The sequence below is a fragment of the Mycteria americana genome, assembly GCF_035582795.1.
Source record: "Mycteria americana isolate JAX WOST 10 ecotype Jacksonville Zoo and Gardens chromosome Z unlocalized genomic scaffold, USCA_MyAme_1.0 Scaffold_18, whole genome shotgun sequence".
Classification (NCBI taxonomy): Eukaryota; Metazoa; Chordata; class Aves; order Ciconiiformes; family Ciconiidae; genus Mycteria; species Mycteria americana.
The window spans coordinates 11,964,281-11,985,278 of NW_027445436.1; the positions used below are offsets into that span (position 1 = coordinate 11,964,281).

At 47.9% G+C, this 20,998-nt stretch overlaps 1 protein-coding gene across 9 annotated transcripts in view; it reads left to right on the forward strand.

The window, feature by feature from the left end:
* Nucleotides 1-15,667: 15,667 nt before the first annotated feature.
* ARK2N (arkadia (RNF111) N-terminal like PKA signaling regulator 2N) overlaps nt 15,668-20,998 on the forward strand; it is a 52,936-nt gene continuing 47,605 nt past the window's right edge. For all 9 annotated transcript variants that reach the window (XM_075488797.1, XM_075488799.1, XM_075488802.1 and 6 more), the window contains exon 1: nt 15,668-15,781. The gene's annotated coding sequence lies outside the window, so the exon portion shown is untranslated. The remainder of the gene's footprint in view (nt 15,782-20,998) is intronic.

The following is a 20,998-nucleotide window of genomic DNA, read 5'->3' on the forward strand; positions in this document are numbered from 1 at the left end:
TATATATGTACACACAGCTATCATTCCCTTGGTCTATGGGCCATCCCTCTAAAATGTCCGTTAAGTTCATTTAGTCCGTGACTCTGGGTTCCATCTGCCATAACAGTCCTTCAGGGCAGGAGAGATGGTGTGTGGTGTTGGATTGTTGCATGCTGAAGCCAGTTCTGGTTCCATCACCACTGCACTTTGCTTGGTTTTCACTGAAGTTCATTCTTCACTAATCTGGGTGATTCTTACTGAAATACCATTGATATGGCATATAGCCATGTCGTGGTTTAGCCCCAGCCGGCAACTCAGCACCACGCAGCCGCTCGCTCACTCCCCCTCGGTGGGATGGGGGAGAGAATCGGAAGAGCAAAAGTAAGAAAACTTGAGGGTTGAGATAAAAACAGTTTAATAGGGAAAGCAAAAGCCGCGCACGCAAGCAAAGCAAAGCAAGGAATTCATTCGCTACTTCCCAGGGTCAGGCAGGTGTTCAGCCATCTCCAGGAAAGCAGGGCTCCATCACGCGTAACGGTTACTTGGGAAGACAAACGCCATCACTCCAATGTCCCCCCTTCCTTCTTCTTCCCCAGCTTTATATACTGAGCATGACGTCATGTGGTATGGAATAGCCCTTTGGTCAGTTTGGATCAACTATCCTGGCTGTGTCCCCTCCCAGCTTCTGCACCTGGCAGAGCACAAGAAGCTGAAAAGTCCTTGACTAGTACAGGAGCAACTAAAACATCTCTGTATTATCAACACTGTCCTCAGCACAAATCCAAAACATAGCCCCATACCAGCCGCTACGAAGAAAATTAACTCTGTCTCAGCTGAAACCAGGACAGTATCCACCCCTTATTCCATACCATTTACGTCATGCTCAGGTCTCACACTATCCAATACATTCTCATTACCCACCATCACCCTTCCCATCCTTTGATATAATACACACATATCATTCCCTTAGTCTATGGACCACCCCTACAAAATATTTGTAAAATGACCATAAATGTCCACAAAATGTCCACTGAGTTCATTTAGTCCATGACTTTGGGCTTCATCTCTTATGGTTGTTACTCAGGACAGGAGAGGTGGTGTGTTGCTTGGAGTTATTGGGCACCAAAGCCAGCTCAGGTCAGGTCACTGCTGCACTTGCACTGCTTCTTGTAAGGCTTCTCCTCCATTTGTTCAGGTGGTTCCGGCTGTAGTAATTCCTATAACATGCAACTCAAATCATGGGTTACAACAATTTAAAGGTATATCCATTACAATCTCCACCCCTGGTCCTTTTGGGCCAGGATATAGGGTTTAACATTGCAACGAACTCCTCCCCTTGCTCCTAGCCTCGCTAGCAACAAGGGGTTCCTGCTATAGTAATTCCCACAACATGCAACTCAAATCCTGGGATACAACAATTTAAAGGTATTTCCATTACAATCTCCACCCCTGGTCCCTTTAGACAGATCATCAGGTTTAACATTGCAATGAAGTCCTCCCCTTGCCCCTGCTCCAGCTTGGACTTATCCACAGAATGCAGTACCTTCAGAAGTAAACTTGCTCCAACATGGCCTCATGCACAGCCACTGATGCTTCAAGATGTACCTGCTGCAGCATGGACTTCATCCACAGCCACAGATGCTTCGAGGTATACCTGCTGCAGCATGGACTTTATCCACAGCCACAGATGCTTCGACGTATACCTGCTGCAGCATGGACTTCATCCACAGCCACAGATGCTTCAAGGTGCACCTTATCCAGCGTGGACCTTGGGCCACAATCCCTTCAGAGCTATACCTGCTGTGGCACAGACATAACCATGGCCACAGACGTTTCAAGATATACCTGCTCTGGCATGGGCTAATCCATGGGCACAGACGCTTCGGGGTGTCCTGCTCCCACGTGGATTCATCCACAGGTCACAGTCCCTTCGACTCGAGTTCACAGCGGAGTTCCAGCCTGTCCAGTACAGCAGCACAGAAACAGCAGCAATGCCCTGGCCATCTGCCAGCCCAGGCGCAAGGCCATTGCTGTTATCAAAATGTTCCCAGGCACAGCAGAGTAAGGTGATCAGCAGTACAGCAGCACGGCAAGCAGTGAAAGCAAAAAGCAGCCACTAACGAGCCCTAGGCTCTAAGGTACAGTAAGGCAAGCAAGCCTATAGCAAGCACAAAAGCCTGCTGATTAATAGCTAAACAGCAATAACAGCTATAAATTCTATCTGGCACATTCCAATCAAATCTGTCATTATCTCAAACCCTTCGTGCCCCACGTTGGGCGCCAAAAAGGACTGTCGTGGTTTAGCCCCAGCCGGCAACTCAGCACCACGCAGCCGCTCGCTCACTCCCCCTCGGTGGGATGGGGGAGAGAATCGGAAGAGCAAAAGTAAGAAAACTTGAGGGTTGAGATAAAAACAGTTTAATAGGGAAAGCAAAAGCCGCGCACGCAAGCAAAGCAAAGCAAGGAATTCATTCGCTACTTCCCAGGGTCAGGCAGGTGTTCAGCCATCTCCAGGAAAGCAGGGCTCCATCACGCGTAACGGTTACTTGGGAAGACAAACGCCATCACTCCAATGTCCCCCCTTCCTTCTTCTTCCCCAGCTTTATATACTGAGCATGACGTCATGTGGTATGGAATAGCCCTTTGGTCAGTTTGGATCAACTATCCTGGCTGTGTCCCCTCCCAGCTTCTGCACCTGGCAGAGCACAAGAAGCTGAAAAGTCCTTGACTAGTACAGGAGCAACTAAAACATCTCTGTATTATCAACACTGTCCTCAGCACAAATCCAAAACATAGCCCCATACCAGCCGCTACGAAGAAAATTAACTCTGTCTCAGCTGAAACCAGGACAAGCCACCATAAAAGTGATGACACACAGTATTATATAGCAATTACCATCATACCATCTAGTTCAGTGGCTATTCTCACCCAAAATCAAATCCCCTTGAGGTACACAGTGGACTTCCCCATCCTTTCTGTCCTGGTTTCGGCTGGGATAGAGTTAATTTTCTTCCTAGTAGCCGGTATAGTGCTGTGCTTTGGATTTTAGTATAAGAATAATATTGATAACACGCTGATGTTTTGGCTGTCGCTAAGTGGTGTTTACATTGGTCAAGGATTCTTCCCCCGCTTCAGCTCCCCATGCTCTGCCAGGTGCCCAAGAAGCTGGGAGGGGGCACAGCCAGGATAGTTGATCCAAACTGACCAAAGGGCTATTCCATACCATATGATGTCATGCCCAGTATATAAACTGGGGGGAGTTGGCCGGGGGGTAGCGATCATTGCTCGGGGACTGGCTGGGCGTCGGTCGGCGGGTGGTGAGCGGTTGTATTTTTTTTTATATATATATATTTTCCTTTTTTTCCCCTCCCTTGGGTTTTGTTCCTCTCTCTCTCTCTCTCATTGTTTTTTTTTCCCTCTCATTATAATTCATTATTATTATTACTATTATTTTGTTCCAATTATTAAACTGTTCTTATCTCAACCCATGAGTTTTCTTACTTTTGCTCTTTCGATTCTCTCCCCCATCCCATCGGGGGGGGGGGAAGTGAGCGAGCGGCTGCGTGGTCCTTAGCTGCCGGCTGGGGCTAAACCACTACAGTCCTTTTTGGCGCCCAACGTGGGGCTCGAAGGGTTTGAGATAATAACAGATTAACCAGAGCGTATTAAGGAATTTAGATCTGTTAGTAGTTGTGGGACGTGATATTGATCCATTTGTTCCTAGCATCGGTTTACCTGATCTGCACCATGCTCATTTCTTTGCCGTACATGTTAAAGATCAGTGTTGGTTTTTGCAGTTTGCTGTGCTCTGCTTTAATTGGTACTGTTTTGCCTGTGAGATTTGTTATTAAAACAGTGACCTTGTGTTTATTTTGGTATCTAAGTGCTGTACTGAAACCGTTACTGTATGTCGGGTATCATCTTATGGAGACAATTCGCAATTATACTTCTTCCTCTGAGAGGTTTTTTATGGAGGAAATGCAGAATTGTACCTTCACTACTTTCTTCTACAATGCTTCCTCCTTCATTACAGTAACTTTTCAGTATTTTGAACAACCTTGGGTAGTTAAGATACTTGTATTGGTATTGCTTGGGAATATTGTTTCGATCTTGTCCAGGGTTAGTAAGCAATTTAAGAATATCATCCAGAGATCTGCCCCAAGGCTGGATAGTTATGAGTGGCAGGGTGTGTGGAATAGCATGGGCAAATGCCTAGGGCGGTGGGCACCTCCAGTGTTTTGGAACTTCACCCCTGAACAAGTGCTGAATCCGGAAAAATTAGTAGAATATTTGGAAGAAGTATGCTGTGACCCTGGCAATTCTAAGGAGATACAAATCACTACAATGTGCTGGGGTCTGGCCCATGCCTACCGAGCCCTGTTTAATGCTACTCAGAACCCTCAAGGATCTGGTCACAAAACAACAGGCACTGCGGTTGCTCCAGCCCCCTCTGCGACAGGCAGTGCGGCTGTTCCGATTCCCCCTGCGACAGGCACTGCGGCTGCAGCTGCACCGAACAACTCTGTTACAAGCATTGCGGTTCAAACAGGGAACGAACCCATGTCAGTATCAGTCGCCCCTATACATAAAAAGAAATCCTGGAAGCGAAAGTCAGCTTGTTTAGAAAGGGAAGATGAAGGAGCAGGGCCATCACAGGGAGAGGAAGAGGAAGAGGAAGAACTCGTAAATGAGACCGAAACTACCCGATCCCTATCCCTGAGTGAGCTGCGAGATATGCGAAAGTATTTCAGCCGTCATCCAGGGGAGCACATTGTCACCTGGCTGCTCCAATGCTGGGATAGCGGGCCCAATAGCCTGGAATTAGAGGATAAGGAAGCCAAGCAGCTGGGATCCGTTTCTAGGGAAGGGGGCATTGACAAAGCGATTGGAAAAGGGGAACCAGCCCGCAGCCTCTGGAGGCGACTCCTGTCAGCTATAAGAGAAAGGTATCCCTTCAAGGAAGATGTTGTATACTGCCCCGGGAAATCGACCACCATGGAGAAAGGTATCCAGTACCTGAGGGAATCAGCTGTGCTGGAAGTGATTTATGGTGACCTGAACGACGTGCGGTCACCCATAGATCCCGACGAGGTCCAGTGCACAAGACCCATGTGGCGGAAGTTGGTACGAAACATGCCACCGTCGTGTGCCAACTCACTGGCAATACTGACCTGGAAAGACGGAGAGGGTCCAACAGTGAATGAAGCTGCTAGTAACCTCCGAGAATATGAAGAAAGTATCTCTTCCTCCTTTGTCTCAGCTGTGCGGGAACTGTCCCAGGAGTTCAAACGGTTCAAAGAGGATTTGTCCTACTCCCTACCTATACGGACCAGTGTCTCAGCTATTAGGAGTCAGCGTTCTTCTGCTCAAGAGAGAGGATATAGAGGGTACACACCACAGGGCACCCTATGGTTTTACTTGCGTGACCACGGAGAGGACATGAGGAAGTGGGATGGAAAACCTACCTCGACCCTAGAGGCACGGGTACGTGATTTGCAAGGAAAAACAATCGCCAAATGGAGTTCTTCCAGGAAAATTGCTGCTCCGGTTTCCAGTGGACAGTTCCCCAGACAGAGTAAGAGGGCTGATTTTACTCCTGATTTTAATGAAGAAATTCCTGACTCATATACACAAGAAAAGGGTAATGAATATTATGACCAGGATTAGGGCGGCCCTGCCTCCAGCCAGGAAAGGGACAACCGGGTTTACTGGACTGTGTGGATTCGATGGCCTGGCACATCAGACCCACAGGAGTATAAGGCTCTAGTAGACACCAGTGCACAGTGTACCCTGATGCCATCAAGCTATACAGGGGCAGAACCCATCTGTATTTGTGGAGTGACAGGGGGATCCCAACAGCTGACTGTATTGGAGGCCGAAGTGAGCCTAACTGGGAATGAGTGGCAAAAGCACCCCATTGTGACTGGCCCAGAGGCTCCGTGCATCCTTGGCATAGACTACCTCAGGAGAGGGTATTTCAAGGACCCAAAAGGGTACTGGTGGGCTTTTGGTATAGCTGCCTTGGAGATGGAGGAAATGAAACAGCTGTCTACCTTGCCTGGTCTCTCAGAGGACCCTTCTGTGGTGGGGTTGCTGAGGGTTGAAGAACAACAGGTGCCAATCGCTACCACAACAGTGCACCAGAGGCAATATCGCACCAACCGAGACTCCCTGATTCCCATCCATGAGCTGATTCGTCGACTGGAGAGCCAAGGAGTGATCAGTAAGACTCATTCACCTTTTAACAGTCCTATATGGCCAGTGCAAAAGTCTAATGGAGAGTGGAGACTAACAGTAGACTATCGTGGCCTGAATGAAGTCACGCCAGCCTCCTGTACCACATCCTGGGACCGTGTGATCATGGGGCTGAGGCGGGGGAAAAGATGGAGCGAGGCTGCAGAGGGGCTCAGGACGCTGAACGAATTCCAGCAGGTCTCTGCTGGTGGCCACGGCTCTTCCCCGCTTAGCCCCGGCTGGGGCTAAACCACGACACTTTCCCATTGCCCACCAAGTGCACCCAGGTCCTTGAGCAAAAGCAATCCCACGAATGGGCTTGCCTTTGCCCAAGGCAGGAGTAACCCAGACTGTCTTCCCCAGCTTGTTTTTTATGTGCACTACAGGGACCTTATCCCCTTCTACAGTGCGTAAAAGTTTTGATTGGGCAGGGCCAGGTCGATTGACAGATCCCCTAGTGTTGACTAACCAGGTGGCCTTTGCTAAATGTGCATCCCAATGTTTGAATGTCCCACCACCCATTGCTCTCAGCGTAGTCTTTAACAGTCCATTGTATCGTTTGTTTTTCCTAGAGGCTGGTGCATGATAGGGGATGTGATATACCCACTCAATGCCATGCTCTTTGGCCCAGGTGTCTATGAGGTTGTTTCGAAAATGAGTCCCACTGTCTGACTCAATTCTTTCTGGGGTTCCATGTCACCATAGGACTTGCTTTTCAAGGCCCAGGATAGTGTTCTGGGTGGTGGCATGGGGCACAGGATATGTTTCCAGCCATCCGGTGGTTGCTTCCACCATTGTAAGCACATAGCACTTGCCTTGGCGGGTTTGTGGGAGTGTGATAGAATTGATCTGCCAGGCCTCCCCATATTTATATTTCAGCCATCGCCCTCCATACCACAGAGGCTTTAACCACTTGGCTTGTTTAATTGCAGCGCATGTTTCACATTCATGGATAACCTGTGCAATAGTGTCCATGGTTAAGTCCACCCCTCGATCACGAGCCCATCTCTATGTTGCATCTCTTCCTTGGTGGCCTGAGGTGTCATGGGCCCACCCAGCTATAAATAATTCACCCTTATGTTGCCAGTCCAGATCCACCTGAGCCACTTCCATCTTAGCAGCCTGATCCACCTGCTGGTTGTTTTGATGTTCCTCAGTGGCCTGACTCTTGGGTACGTGAGCATCTACTTGACATACTTTTACAGCCAGGTTCTCTACTCGGGCAGCAATATCTTGCCACAGTGCTGCAGCCCAGATGGGTTTGCCTCTGCGCTGCCAATTGTTCTGCTTCCATTGCTGTAACCACCCCCACAGGGCATTTGCCACCATCCATGAGTCAGTACAGACACAGAGCATTGGCCACTTTTCTCATTCAGCAATGTCTAAAGCCAGCAGGATGGCTTTTACTTCTGCAAATTGGCTTGATTCCTTGTCTCCTTCAGCAGTTTCTACCACTTGTTGTATAGGACTCCATACAGCAGCTTTCCATCTCCGATGCTTTCCTCCAATACGACAGGACCCATCAGTGAACAGGGCATATTGCTTCTCATTTTCTGGTAGTTTGTTGTACAGTGGGGCCTCCTCAGCATGCGTCACCTCCTCCTCTGGTGATATTCTGAAATCTTTGCCTTCTGGCCAGTCCGTAATTACTTCCAAGATCCCTGGGCGATTGGGGTTTCCTGTCCGAGCCCATTGTGTGATCAGTGCAACCCACTCACTCCACGTAGATTCAGTTGCATGATGTGTAGAGGGGACCCTCCCTTTGAACATCCAGCCCAGCACCAGCAGCCGGGGTGCCAGGAGGAGCTGTGCTTCCGTACCAACCACTTCTGAAGCAGCTCAAACCCCTTCATATGCTGCCAATATCTCTTTTTCAGTTGGAGTATAGCAGGCCTCGGATCCTCTGTATCTCCGACTCCAAAACCCAAAGGGTCGACCTCGAGTCTCCCCTGGTGCTTTCTGCCAGAGACTCCAGGTAGGGCCATTCTCCCCGGCTGTGGTGTAGAGCACATTTTTTACGTCTTGCCCTGCCTGGACTGGTCCAAGGGCTACTGCATGAACTATCTCCCGTTTAATTTGTTCAAAGGCTTGTCATTGCTCAGGGCCCCATTGGAAATCATTCTTCTTCCAGGTCACTTGGTAGAGAGGGCTTACAGTCAGACTGTAATTTGGAATATGCATCCTCCAAAAACCCACAATGCCTGAGAAAGCTTGTGTTTCCTTTTTGCTAGTTGGTGGAGACATGGCTGTTATTTTGTTGATCACATCCATTGGGATCTGACGACGTCCATCTTGCCATTTTATTCCTAAAAACTGGATCTCCTGTGCAGGTCCCTTAACCTTACTTTGTTTTATGGCAAAACCTGTTTTCAGGAGGATCTGGACTATTTTCTTCCCTTTCTCAAAAACTTCCTCTGCTGTATTGCCCCACACGACAATGTCATCAATGTATTGCAGATGCTCTGGAGCTTCACCCTGTTCCAGTGCTGTCTGGATCAGTCCATGGCAAATGGTAGGGCTGTGTTTCCACCCCTGGGGCAATCGATTCCAAGTGTACTGAAGACCCCTCCAAGTGAAAGCAAACTGTGGCCTGCACTCTGCTGCCAAAGGGATTGAGAAAAATGCATTAGCGCTATCAGTTGTACCATACCTTTTGGCTGCTTTTGACTCCAGTTCGTATTGAAGTTCCAGCATGTCTGGCATTGCAGCACTCAGCGGTGGCATGACTTCCTTCAGGCCACGATAGTCTACTGTTAGTCTCCACTCTCCATTAGACTTTTGCACTGGCCATATAGGACTGTTAAAAGGTGAACGAGTCTTACTGATCACTCCTTGGCTCCCCAGTTGATGAATCAGCTCATGGATGGGAATCAGGGAGTCTCGGTTGGTGCGATATTGCCTCTGGTGCACTGTTGTGGTAGCAATTGGCACCTGTTGTTCTTCGACCCTCAGCAACCCCACCACAGAAGGGTCCTCTGAAAGACCAGGCAAGGTAGACAGCTGTTTAATTTCCTCCATCTCCAAGGCAGCTATACCAAAAGCCCACCGGTACCCTTTTGGGTCCTTGAAATACCCTCTCCTGAGGTAGTCTATGCCAAGGATGCACAGAGCCTCTGGGCCAGTCACAATGGGGTGCTTTTGCCACTCATTCCCAGTTAGGCTCACTTCGGCCTCCAATACAGTCAGTTGTTGGGATCCCCCTGTTACTCCACAAATACAGATGGGTTCTGCCCCTATATAGCTTGATGGCATCAGGGTACACTGTGCACTGGTGTCTACTAGAGCCTTATACTCCTGTGGGTCTGATGTGCCAGGCCATCAAATCCACACAGTCCAGTAAACCCGGTGTGAGAGACTGAAAGAGTTAATGTCTCAAACATTGTGGCGACTTGAGGCGCTATTTGCATGGCGACTGCAGGTCGGAGAGCACGGGGTGGGGGAGAGCGAGAGCAGGAGCAGGACATGCGGGACGTGGAAAGCGCGTCGGAGGACGCGCGGTTCCGGGTTCTGCCGGACCTTAAGGGGGCTTGCAACTGCCCGAGAGACCCCTTACGACCACCCCCCTCCCCCAGCGCCTGCACAGAAGACTGAGAACTTTCTAGAACAAGAACCATGTAAGTCCTGAAGGGGCGTACCTGGAGGCGGGGATTAGCTTATAAAAGACATGCCCCCCCCCCCCCCCGGGGAAGCGCGCGCACGCCCACCACTGGAGAATTGCCACGTCTGTTATCGTCATCTCGGGATCCAAGGGTGGTGATACTTTTTCTTTCTCTTTCCTCCTCTCTTTTCCTTTCCTTTTCTTGCTTCTCTCTTCCTCTGCTCTTCCAATATATATATTGAAGTTTGGGATCAGGTTGCCCGTAAATAGCTCCATTGCCAGATCGCCTTTGTTCGTTCGTTAAACTCGTCAGTTCGTTAAGTTTGTCCGTTTGTGGAATTCGCCAGTTAATGAAGTTGCTGGCCAGACTGTTCCTCTGGGTCATTGTCGTGACTCTACCGGCCACGCAGCTCTGCCGAGCAGAGATCGGCTTTTGTCGGTACTCAAACAGTCGGGGAATCGAAAAGATTCACCCCTCTCGCAACCCACCGAGTGGGATGAGACAACCTCATCTGGATCTGTGGGTGACTGCACATCGTCCAGGTCACCATAAATCACCTCCAGCACAGCTGAGTTCCTCAGGTACTGGATACCTCTCCATGGTGGTCCATTTGCCTGGGGCGATATACAACATCTTCCTTGAATGGATATCTTTCCTTCATAGCTGACAGGAGTCGCCTCCAGAGGCTGAGGGCTGGTGCCCCTTTCCCAATCGCTTTGTCAATGCCCCCTTCCCTAGAAACGGATCCCAGCTGTTTGGCTTCCTTATCCTCTAATTCCAGGCTACTGGCCCTGCTATCCCAGCATCAGAGCAGCCAGGTGACAATGTGCTCCCCTGGACAACGGCTGAAATCTTTTCGCATATCTCGCAGCTCACTCAGGGATAGGGATTGAGGGGTTTCCGTCTCGTTTATGAGTTCTTCCTCTTCCTCTCCCTGTGATGGCCCTGCTCCTTCATCTTCCCTTTCTAAACGAGTTGACTTTCACTTCTAGGATTTCTTTTTATGTATAGGGGCTACTGATACTGACACGGGTTGGTTCCCTGGTTGAACCTCAGTGCTTGTAACAGAGTTGTCCGGAGCAGCCGCAGTGCCTGTCGCGGGGGGAATCAGAGCAGCTGCAGTGCCTGTCATTTTGTCACCAGATCCTTGAGGGTTCTGAACAGTGTTGAACAGGGCTCGGTAGGCACGGGCCAGGCCCCAGCACATTGCAGTGATTTGTGTCTCCCTAGAATTGGCAGGGTCACAGCATACTTCTTCCAAATATTCTACTAATTTTTCAGGATTCTGCACTTGTTCAGGGGTGAAGTTCCAAAACACTGGAGGTACCCACTGTCATAGGCATTTGCCCATGCTATCCCACACACCCTGGCACTCAACTATCCAGCCTTGGGGAAGGTCTCTGGATGATATTCTTAAATTGCTTACTAACCTTGGACAAAATCGAAACAGTATTCCCAAGCAATACCAATAGATGTATCTTAACTACCCAAGGATGTTCAAAATACTGAAAAGTTATTGTAATGAAGGAGGAAACATCATAGAAAAAGGTAGCGAAGGTGCCATTCTGTATTTCCTCCATAAAAAAAACACCTCTCAGAGGAAGAAGTATAATTGCGAATTGTCTCCATAAGATGATACCCGACATACAGTAACGGTTTCAGTACAGCCCTTAGATACCAAAATAAACCCAAGGTCACTGTTTTAATAACAAATCTCACAGGCAAAACATCACCAATTAAAGCAGAGCACAGCAAACTGCAAAAACCATCACCGATCTTTAACACGTACAGAAAAAAAATGAGCATGGTGCAGATCAGGTAAACCAATATCGAGAACACATGGATCAATATCGCGTCCCACAACTACTAACAGATCTAAATTCCTTAATACGCTCTGGTTAATCTGTTATCTCAAACCCTTCGTGCCCCACGTTGGGCGCCAAAAAGGACTGTTGTGGTTTAGCCCCAGCCGGCAACTAAGCACCACACAGCTGCTCGCTCACTCCCCCCTGGTGGGATGGGGAAGAGAATCGGAAGAGCAAAAGTAAGAAAACTCGTGGGTTGAGATAAGAACAGTTTAATAATTGGAACAAAATAATAGTAATAATAATAATGAATTGTAATGAGAAGGAAAACAACAAGAGAGAGAGAGGAACAAAACCCAAGGCAGGGAAAAAGAAAAAAACTAAAAATTAAAAAAAAGATACAAGCGGTCACCACCCGCTGACCGATGCCCAGCCAGTCCCCAAGCAGTGATCGCTACTCCACAGCCAACTCCCCCCAGTTTATATACTGAGCATGACATCATATGGTATGGAATAGCCCTTTGGTCAGTTTGGATCAACTATCCTGGCTGTGCCCCCTCCCATTTCTTGGGCACCTGGCAGAGCAGGGGAAGCTGAAAAGTCCTTGACCAGTGTAAACACCGCTTAGCAACAGCCAAAACATCAGTGTGTTATCAATATTATTCTCATACTAAAATCCAAAGCACAGCACTATACCAGCTACTAGGAAGAAAATTAACTCTATCCCAGCCGAAACCAGGACACATGGGAGCATGGCTCGGGGTTGCTCCTTCCATCTGCTCCAGCGCTGAGCTAATCTCCCATTGTCTTTGGGGAAGCGCAAGTGCCACAGAGGAGAGGTGTTGGTGGTGGTGACAGTCCCCTGGAAGCTCAGGCGTGGGGCTGCACTGCCAGGCCCCTCCGCAGCTGAAGGAGCCTCTGCTGCTCCCTTCCCCAGTGATCCTTTCTAGAGATGTCGCACTGAGACTCCCGTTTCTCAACTGCATTTCTTCATGGCGGAGGAGTTCTTATAGCTTCCTCGTGGAGGTAACTAATGCTGAAATCATTTCACTCTTGGCAGAGGTGGTCGAAGAGTGATAAAACGGAGTCAAAGGAGTGTAGAAGAGGCGCTGGGCTGTACTCCCTAAATTCCTGGTGCCAGCACCACCTCTTGCTTTTCCTCCTCCCTTCCTAATCTTTCAGCCCATCTCCCTGAAAATTCAGAATGAGTCCCCTGGTATTTCTCCTAATCTGGCATTTAAAATCTCAGGCAATAAAGCTTTCACCACTTCCCTTAGGGAGACAATTTTCCAGCCTACAGTTCTCCATTCAAAAGCTTTCCGCCCTGATTCTCAGCTTAAACATGCCCTTCCTTTATTTCACCCCATTAAAATCATTAATGTATCACCAGTCTCTCCCTTTGTGCCACTTCATTCAAATATTTACGGATCACTAATGCCTCCCTGCTTAGTTTACTAATTCCATTGTACCTATGATAGGCAGAATTTCTTTTTTTCTTTCATAATGCCTCCAGGCTGCCAATTCCTTCAGTCGTGGCTCTTTGAGCTCCTTTCCATTTATCACTCTTCTTGCAAATGCAAGGCAGATGCTTACCACCCTCACCTGTGTCACTATGCTTTTCTGTACCCCGTCCAAAACTGCATTGCCTGTTCCTCGCTGCCGTGTCCTAACGCCTGTGCAACAGCGTGCTGTCCTCCGGGTGTCTTTCAGGAGTTGTGCCTCCAAAGCACATTCTTCCCTGTAAATACAGAATCTGGATTATTTTCCCAGAAGTAGCCGGCTGGGTTGTGGAGGTTGATTTTAGTTGGTGGCAGGGCATGGCTGGAGCCATGTAGGAAATCAGAGCAGACTCTGGGTTAGAGCCCCCAGCAGCCCCACACAGGACAGGTTTTATCTTTTCTTAAGTATGGATTTCGTTAGCGCCCTTCTTGTTCCCTCTTATGCTGACATTGCCAATATTGGATGCACTGATGAGGCTGGTGCTCTTGCAAAGGAAGTTTTTTACATGTTTGGCAAGAAATATTTTGCAAAGTACTGTTTTAAAAGAGAATCATTAATTCCTGAATACGTAGCTCTACTTCTGCCTGAATCTCTCTCTTATTCTTATTTCTTCTCAATGTCATAAATTCCCCTGAGGTAGTATGTGATATCTGTCTTTGTTTCCCAAGTCCATGTATATGATTTGGGGGGGGGGGGGGGGGTAGATGCATACACATATTTCTATACTACCAACCCTGTAACTGATTCTGTGCCACGAGCAGTGGCTGTGGAGGAGTGGGATCCTCCAAGGCTGCCTTTGCTGTGCGATGCATGCTTAACACTTGAATTTCCTAGGTGTTTGTCAGGATTTAGGGACTATGCTGAAATGATTGCTGCCTGTCCTGGTTTCGGCTGGGATAGAGTTAATTTTCTTCCTAGTAGCTGGTATAGTGCTGTGCTTTGGATTTTAGTATAAGAATAATATTGATAACACGCTGATGTTTTGGCTGTCGCTAAGCAGTGTTTACACTGGTCAAGGACTTTCCCCCCCCCTTCAGCTCCCCATGCTCTGCCAGGTGCCCAAGAAATGGGAGGGGGCACAGCCAGGATAGTTGATCCAAACTGACCAAAGGGCTATTCCATACCATATGATGTCATGCCCAGTATATAAACTGGGGTGAGTTGGCCGGGGGGTAGCGATCACTGCTTGGGGACTGGCTGGGCGTCGGTCGGCAGGTGGTGAGCGGTTGTATAATTTTTTTTTAATATATTTTTCCCCTTTTTTCCCTCCCTTGGGTTTTGTTCCTCTCTCTCTCTCTCTCTCTCTTGTTGTTTTCCTTCTCATTACAATTCATTATTATTATTAGTATTATTTTGTTCCAATTATTAAACTGTTCTTATCTCAACCCACGAGTTTTCTTACTTTTGCTTTTCCGATTCTCTCCCCCATCCCACCGGGGGGGGGGAAGTGAGCGAGCGGCTGCGTGGTGCTTAGCTGCCGGCTGGGGCTAAACCACGACACTGCCACATGTTTTCAAATTGCAGAGCACTATCTACAATGTATTGTGCAGCATATATACCCCAGGGCTGCAAAGCTAAATACTCTGATTAAGAAACATCAGAATGTTGTTTAATGTATGCATTATAATGTCACCCTAATTGCACACCATGCTTCCCCCACCCAGCCCCCAGGTCTCTGATCTCAGGGAGTGCAGAGGCAGGATTACCAGGAACAGTGTTGGAGGGAGAATGAGTGTTGGCCGAGAGACTGGTGAGAGGTGTTTGTGGTGCTGGGCTCCTGCTGCATTTGCCTGTGTCTCTCCCGAGCTTGGCCGTCTTCTCGTTTCTTTCTTGTCGTTTCCTGATTTCCTTCTGCTCCCTCCTCTGCTCTTTTCCTCCTGTGAGTCGGCTCCAACTGCCATGCTTGGTTTGTACACTTCTGCTTTGCTGCTGGGAAACCAAAGAAAGCGGTGTGCCGTTAGCCCGCAGACAGGTCTCCCTCCTAGCTGATTTACCAGCTGTCGGCTGCCTTAGCTTTCCTCTGTGGTGGGCACCCACGGCTCCAGCCAGCGTGAACTGGCTCTGGTGGTGGCTGACTGCCACTGTGCCCCTCACGCGTTGTCGGCTGCTCGGCACAGGCACCTCTACACACCGCAATCTGGCCGAGGCCGGGTGCATCCCCTCAGGTGGTGCCCCGCAGGGGCCTCACTGGGCCTGGGGGCTGCTCGAGGATCTCCGGGGGGCTCTCCCGCGGGTGTAGGCGGGGAGGAGTGCGTGCGTGTCACGGGGGGGCCCACCCGGAGCGTGTGAGGGCTGCACGACACCCGCGTGTGTCAAGGCACGTGTGACAGCCCACCTGTCCGCCGCTCCCCTCAGGGCGCCGTGGGGGCAAAGGAGAGGGAGGGGGCGGAGCCTCACGCTTCACTGTGCGCCGCGGGGTGGCGCTGGCGGGTGGTAGCCGCTCTGCGCGGCACTCGGCTGCTCCGGCGGCGGCGGAGGGAGGAAGTGACGCTGCGCAGCGGAGTCCCGCGGCCTCCGGTGACATTTTCTCTCGTGTCGGGGGTGGTGGGGGGAGGGGGGGGGGGTGGTGGCGGCGGTGCGGCTGATATCCAGCTCCTCCCGGCTGCCCATGCCCCAGCTGCTGCCTCCGGTGGGAGAGGCCAGGAGGGGCCCTGCGTCGTCCAGGTGAGTGGGGCCGGCGTGGCCAGCGCTCGCCTGGGCCGCCTCGCTGCAGCCGCGGAGGCGCCGGGCGGGCGGCGGAACCGTTGCCATTAGCCCCTCTGCGCGCGGGCGGGAGGCGGCGGGGCGCCACGGCGGGGCGGGTACCGGCTTCGCCTCTTCTCCTCTTTTCCTCTCCCCTCCCTCGGGGCTGGCGGTGGCGGGAGCGGGCGCCCCGGCCGTGTCCCGGAGCGGGCGGGCACGTACGGTCCCGCGGCGTCTCGGGGGCCTTGTCCCACCAGGGCCGGGGAGGCGGCCCTGCCCGCGCCGGGCGTCCTCCGCGCCAGCCGAGGGGTTTCAGGAGAACGTGGGTGCCTGGTAGGTGGCTTTCAGCGCTGACCGCCTCGGTGAGGGGTGATCTCTATCATGGCCCGACACGGTACCTGCAACGCAGGAGTCTAGCCTAGCCGCCGCTTTTTTGTCCTAGCCTTGCCCGGAGTCAGCAGATGAAAACCTTGTCACAGCTCCTGAAAGCAACTTCTGTCCACTCTGTGTTTCCTAGGATTTCTGTAATGTGTTGTGGGATCGTATTAGTTGTTTGGAGAAAAACCCTTTGAAAAACAAGGCGTGTAACTGCTCCGGTTTTACGCTTCTCTAGTTTTTTTGCTTCTTTGTTTACCTTGGATGATGTGGGAATATATATTTTATGTGGGGAAAAAAGTTAAAGTTGTTCGATGCTTATCTAGCCTGAGTTCCGCTTGAGCTCCTAACATCTAATGGGTTGCAGATGTGGCTTTCAGTGACACAGCCATCCGAGGAGAATATAAAATTTAACTGTCCTATTTGTTCTTTTTAAAAAGGAAAAAGGCAGTCTTGTAATATTTTAACTGTTTCCCCAATTCCAGTATTGTAACTTTCTTTGCATTGAGGTTATTGGGCAACTACTTAAAAGGCCACTTTTTGAAAGACTTGGACGGGTGTTGTTTTTTTTTTTAGTTTTGTATTGTGTAGCTGGTAGGGAGAGCTTCCACCATTGTTAAGTAGCATCTAATTGTATTTGGTTTTGTTTGTTACTAGTGAAACTAGGCTACTTGTATTAAATTTTGTAGGTACCTTTATGAATCCATAACTGTAATACCTTAGTTCAACAAGGTCTTGGTTGTAACTAGTTACATACTTTAAACCAGCACAAAGTACCTAACAGCATTTCAAAGGCTGAAAAAACTTGTGTGTAGAGGTGCTATGACATAAGTGTAAATCCTGTTTGGTTTTGGTTGTTTTTTTTCACTGGCAAGTAATTCTAGCTTTTAAAAATGAATAGTAAATATTTGAACCCTTGAGCATCTCTTTAAAAATGTAAAATTTCTCTTAATTCCCCCCCCCCTCCTAAAAAAAAATATTTTATTTAAGTCTTCTCTGGTACTTGTCATGCACAAGACCAAATAATAGTTTCACTTATAGGCAAGTGCTAGCCTATATTTCCAGTTTTCAAGCTAAGTACAAACAGTACTTTTAAGTACAAACAGTAATAGCTTTCCCCTTAGAACAGCAAACAAATGTTAAATTCAAAATGTTTCTGTTAAAGTATCTTACGTTGCTTAAGTCTATGAAAAAATCTAATGTTTGACCTTGAGGTGGAAACTGGGTATGGTGCTCTTTGAGGTCTTCATCTTGTGGTTCTCCTGGCCTAGTTAAAACCTGTAATTGCTGTTTCTGTGATATAAGAGCTGGAAGTCAGGCAGTCATAACAGTGCAGCTTCCCCTGTTGTCCTGGAGGAGGGAAACATTGCCTTTGCAGAACGAATAGGTTTGTGACAAGCTCTAAGGAGAACGATAAGTTGCTTGTCATGTATTTGCTAAACCCAAACATCATTTCCTTTCCCCTCCCCCCCCCCCCCCCCCCGTACATGTATGATACAAAAGCAGTGAGATAAAGTAAAGCAGTGAGATAAAGTATAGAGAACTCAGCTGCCCAACAGCAGTCATTTTTAAGCATCATTTTCTGGGTATTTCTCACATCTAGTGATCTAGAGGAGTCTGGTGCTGGCAAAAGAAGCTCCAAAGGGGCTGGCTATGTGGCTACTAAAAGCTAATAAAATACTGCTTTCTGTGGTTCTGGTATACCAGTAACACTGGTGTTTTGTCTAGGGGATTAGGAGGAGGGATGGTGGTGGTGATGGAAGGTAGTACGTGAGTTTGGGCAGCTGGTGTTTATGCTCAAGTATGAGGATAACAGTTCTGACTCATTTTTAAACACTTGAATTTTTAATTATAATGTGTCGACTATTTCTGTTTGCTCTTCAGACTAATTGCTAGTTGGCATCATGAAGAGATGTGATGAGAAATTCCTGAGAAATCAGGAAGAAGAAAGGACTGTGGTCTTATACATTCAAGTGTATGATGTGTATTGCAGTACAGCCTGGCCATCTATGCTTGTGCTCGATAAGCGCATGAAGGCTGCCTGCTTGGTAGAAATTGAAGTGCACAAACAAGTTGGGAAATGAGTGGATACATTAAACTGGGTACTGCGGAGGGAGGGGAAAAGGGAAGGAACCTGGAGCCAACCACAAGGCAGTTGAGAGTGGTTGATATGGAGTGGTCACAACACACGAACCAAGTACTGCTCTAACTGATAAAAGAGAGGTAGGAAGCATGTTTGTGTGCGTTTGACAAATGGGTAGATCACGCTGGCAGCTGACAGTGTGGAGGAGGTGGGGATTAATGAGGTAAGATAAGATTGGATGAACAAAGAGTAAATATAGAGAATCATGAGGGGCTTTGAACACTAAGCATTAGGGAGATAAGTTGGTGTAACTTGATCAGAGCAATGAGAAATAATTGCCTTGGTTGTCCTGACCCCTCATCTCCTTGCTGTGTATTTACCTTTAAAATGCAGGCTTCTTTGCCTTGCCTTGATTTTGTTCGCTTTCTTTGCTATCTCTTGTATATTGTCACATCAACTCCCTGCTCCACCAAGGATGTATGTGCCATCTATGACCCACCTGTATATCAACATGTCACTTAAACATCTGTTAACGAGATGGGAGTCTCTACGTGCTACACTATGAAAGCAGCTGCAGACTGAGCATTCGCAACTGTCTGGTTACCCTCTGACCAAAATGTCACCACTAGATATGTTAAAGCTTTGGAAACTTTTCAAATGAGTAAATAGTTTCAAGCAACTTGTATTTAATTTTCTATAACATTTCAAAGTTAGTGTGTTGATGGTACTTTTTGACAGAATTGGGTCTATGGTCGTTCTCGGCTTCTGTGTTTTTATCTGCAGTTGACTAAATGACTTAGTTTCTGTCAATGTTTACAGTTTTCTGAGCAGCAGATTTAATAACACATTTACTAGATCAGAGTGAAAGATTTAAATACCATAGTTGCAAGCATATAACTTGCACCTCAGAACAAGCACTCTGGAAAAGAAGTACCAAAACTTGAAAAATCTTTGCTGGCTTGAACATTATTGGTAGCAATGGGGAACCAAAAATGAAGCAGCAGTGGGAGAGGGGGACAGGCATAGTGCTGGGAAAGAGCTTTGGGATAAAGTTGTGTGGTACAGTGCATGTTGCTGCACAGTTACAGCTCTGAGATAACCTGAGGCTTACGTGGCAAGGAAACCACTTTTGTCTTGGTTTTCCAGTACGTGAATCAAAGTTCAGCAGAGAACTGACACTTGTGCCTTTAACTTTAGCACTGTAACTCAGGAGCAGCTTAACTGTTATGACAGCAGAATCTGTGGCAGCAAATATTATTGCAGGGAACTTAGTATGATTTTTGTGGTTATTTGTGTTGTCTTTGTCACATCTTTGTTCCAGGTTTTTAATGCATAATGCAGTTCTGAGTCTGTGAATTGAGGTCTCGAACGCAATGTCTACAAATGTGCAATTCTGAGTAAAAAGAAAACTGGATGAAAGAGACTGTAAATGAAAATGTGCATATAGTGTAAATATTAGCCTCTGCAGTTGCTTTCTCGTAACAGAGTACATCTCTGAGCTAGACTGGTGTGACTGATACCTTGTCACTTATTCAGTGTTACTGCTAAGGGTTAGAATTTAAATTTGTGGTTGCCCATTCCCACTTGTTAGTGTTCCCTCTTCACATGTGTGATCAGCATGAATAGAGCCTGTAGAGTATAGCATTTCCTCCACGCATATGACTGACTGACTTTCTGCAGTTGAGGCGCACATCGATTACTCATACAGGCCTGAAAATGAGATGCGGCTCAGTCACTGAGGTGTTGCCGTTACACCGTTGCAGATGCATTACTGAATGCACAGGGAGGTCAAGTAACGTGCTCATGGTTATATGGTGAGTCATCTTCAGATTTGGAATGATCCAACTTAATATCCCTTTTTATTTAAGAAGGTATTTAGGGTTTTATATCAATTTGACCATGTAGTCTCTCTCTTGAACGCTCAGAAATTGATTTAAGTAGCAGAATAGTGTACAGGCTTCAGCCATATCACGCCTTGTGATATTTGGTCTCCAAGAAGACAGCTTAAAAGCTGTTAGGACTCAATCTGACAGCTTTTTAATCATAAGCAGAACAGGTGGTCACTTTTTAATTAAATGCAAGTATTTAAGACTCTTTCAAGCTAGCATTTTTGTTTCAATATATGTGGATCATGGATTTGACTTGATAGTGAGACTTCTGTGGTGTCCTGCACAATGCTCTTCTGCTTTGATGCTTCAAAATTTCCTGGAAATGAGCAGGAAGAGCCAGACCATGATTGGATAAGTGTTCTTCTTGCTATGTTTCTGCTGTAATGTCTTGTTTCACAGTGCGTGGTCATTAGTCTTTCAAGACTTATTTTAGAGAAGGCAGATTTCACTTCCATTAATCCAAAATGGGTAGAGACCAAGTGACTCACAGTAGCAGAGCTGGGAATAACCAAGAGCCAGACTTTGTAATACCAGTTGTCTGTGTGATGATGCAGTTATTACCATTTCAGTAATTTGTTTTTCATTGGGAATATTACATTTCCATGATAGCAGTTTGAGGTTGGCGCTGTATGCTCCAATAGTATTGTCAAACTTCCTGAAGCAAAAAGAAGCAACTTAAAGTGATAGCCAGGTAAGGTTAAGACAGTACTGTTCTCTTGTACTGTGGCTTTCTCATCAGCTGGTAATCTCCTGACTCCTCAGCTCACTCTCCCAGTTCTTGCTCTCTGGGAATGCTAACTCTTGCTAGAGAGACAGTTCTAAGTAATCTGTCAAAAGAAAAATTTTAGGGAA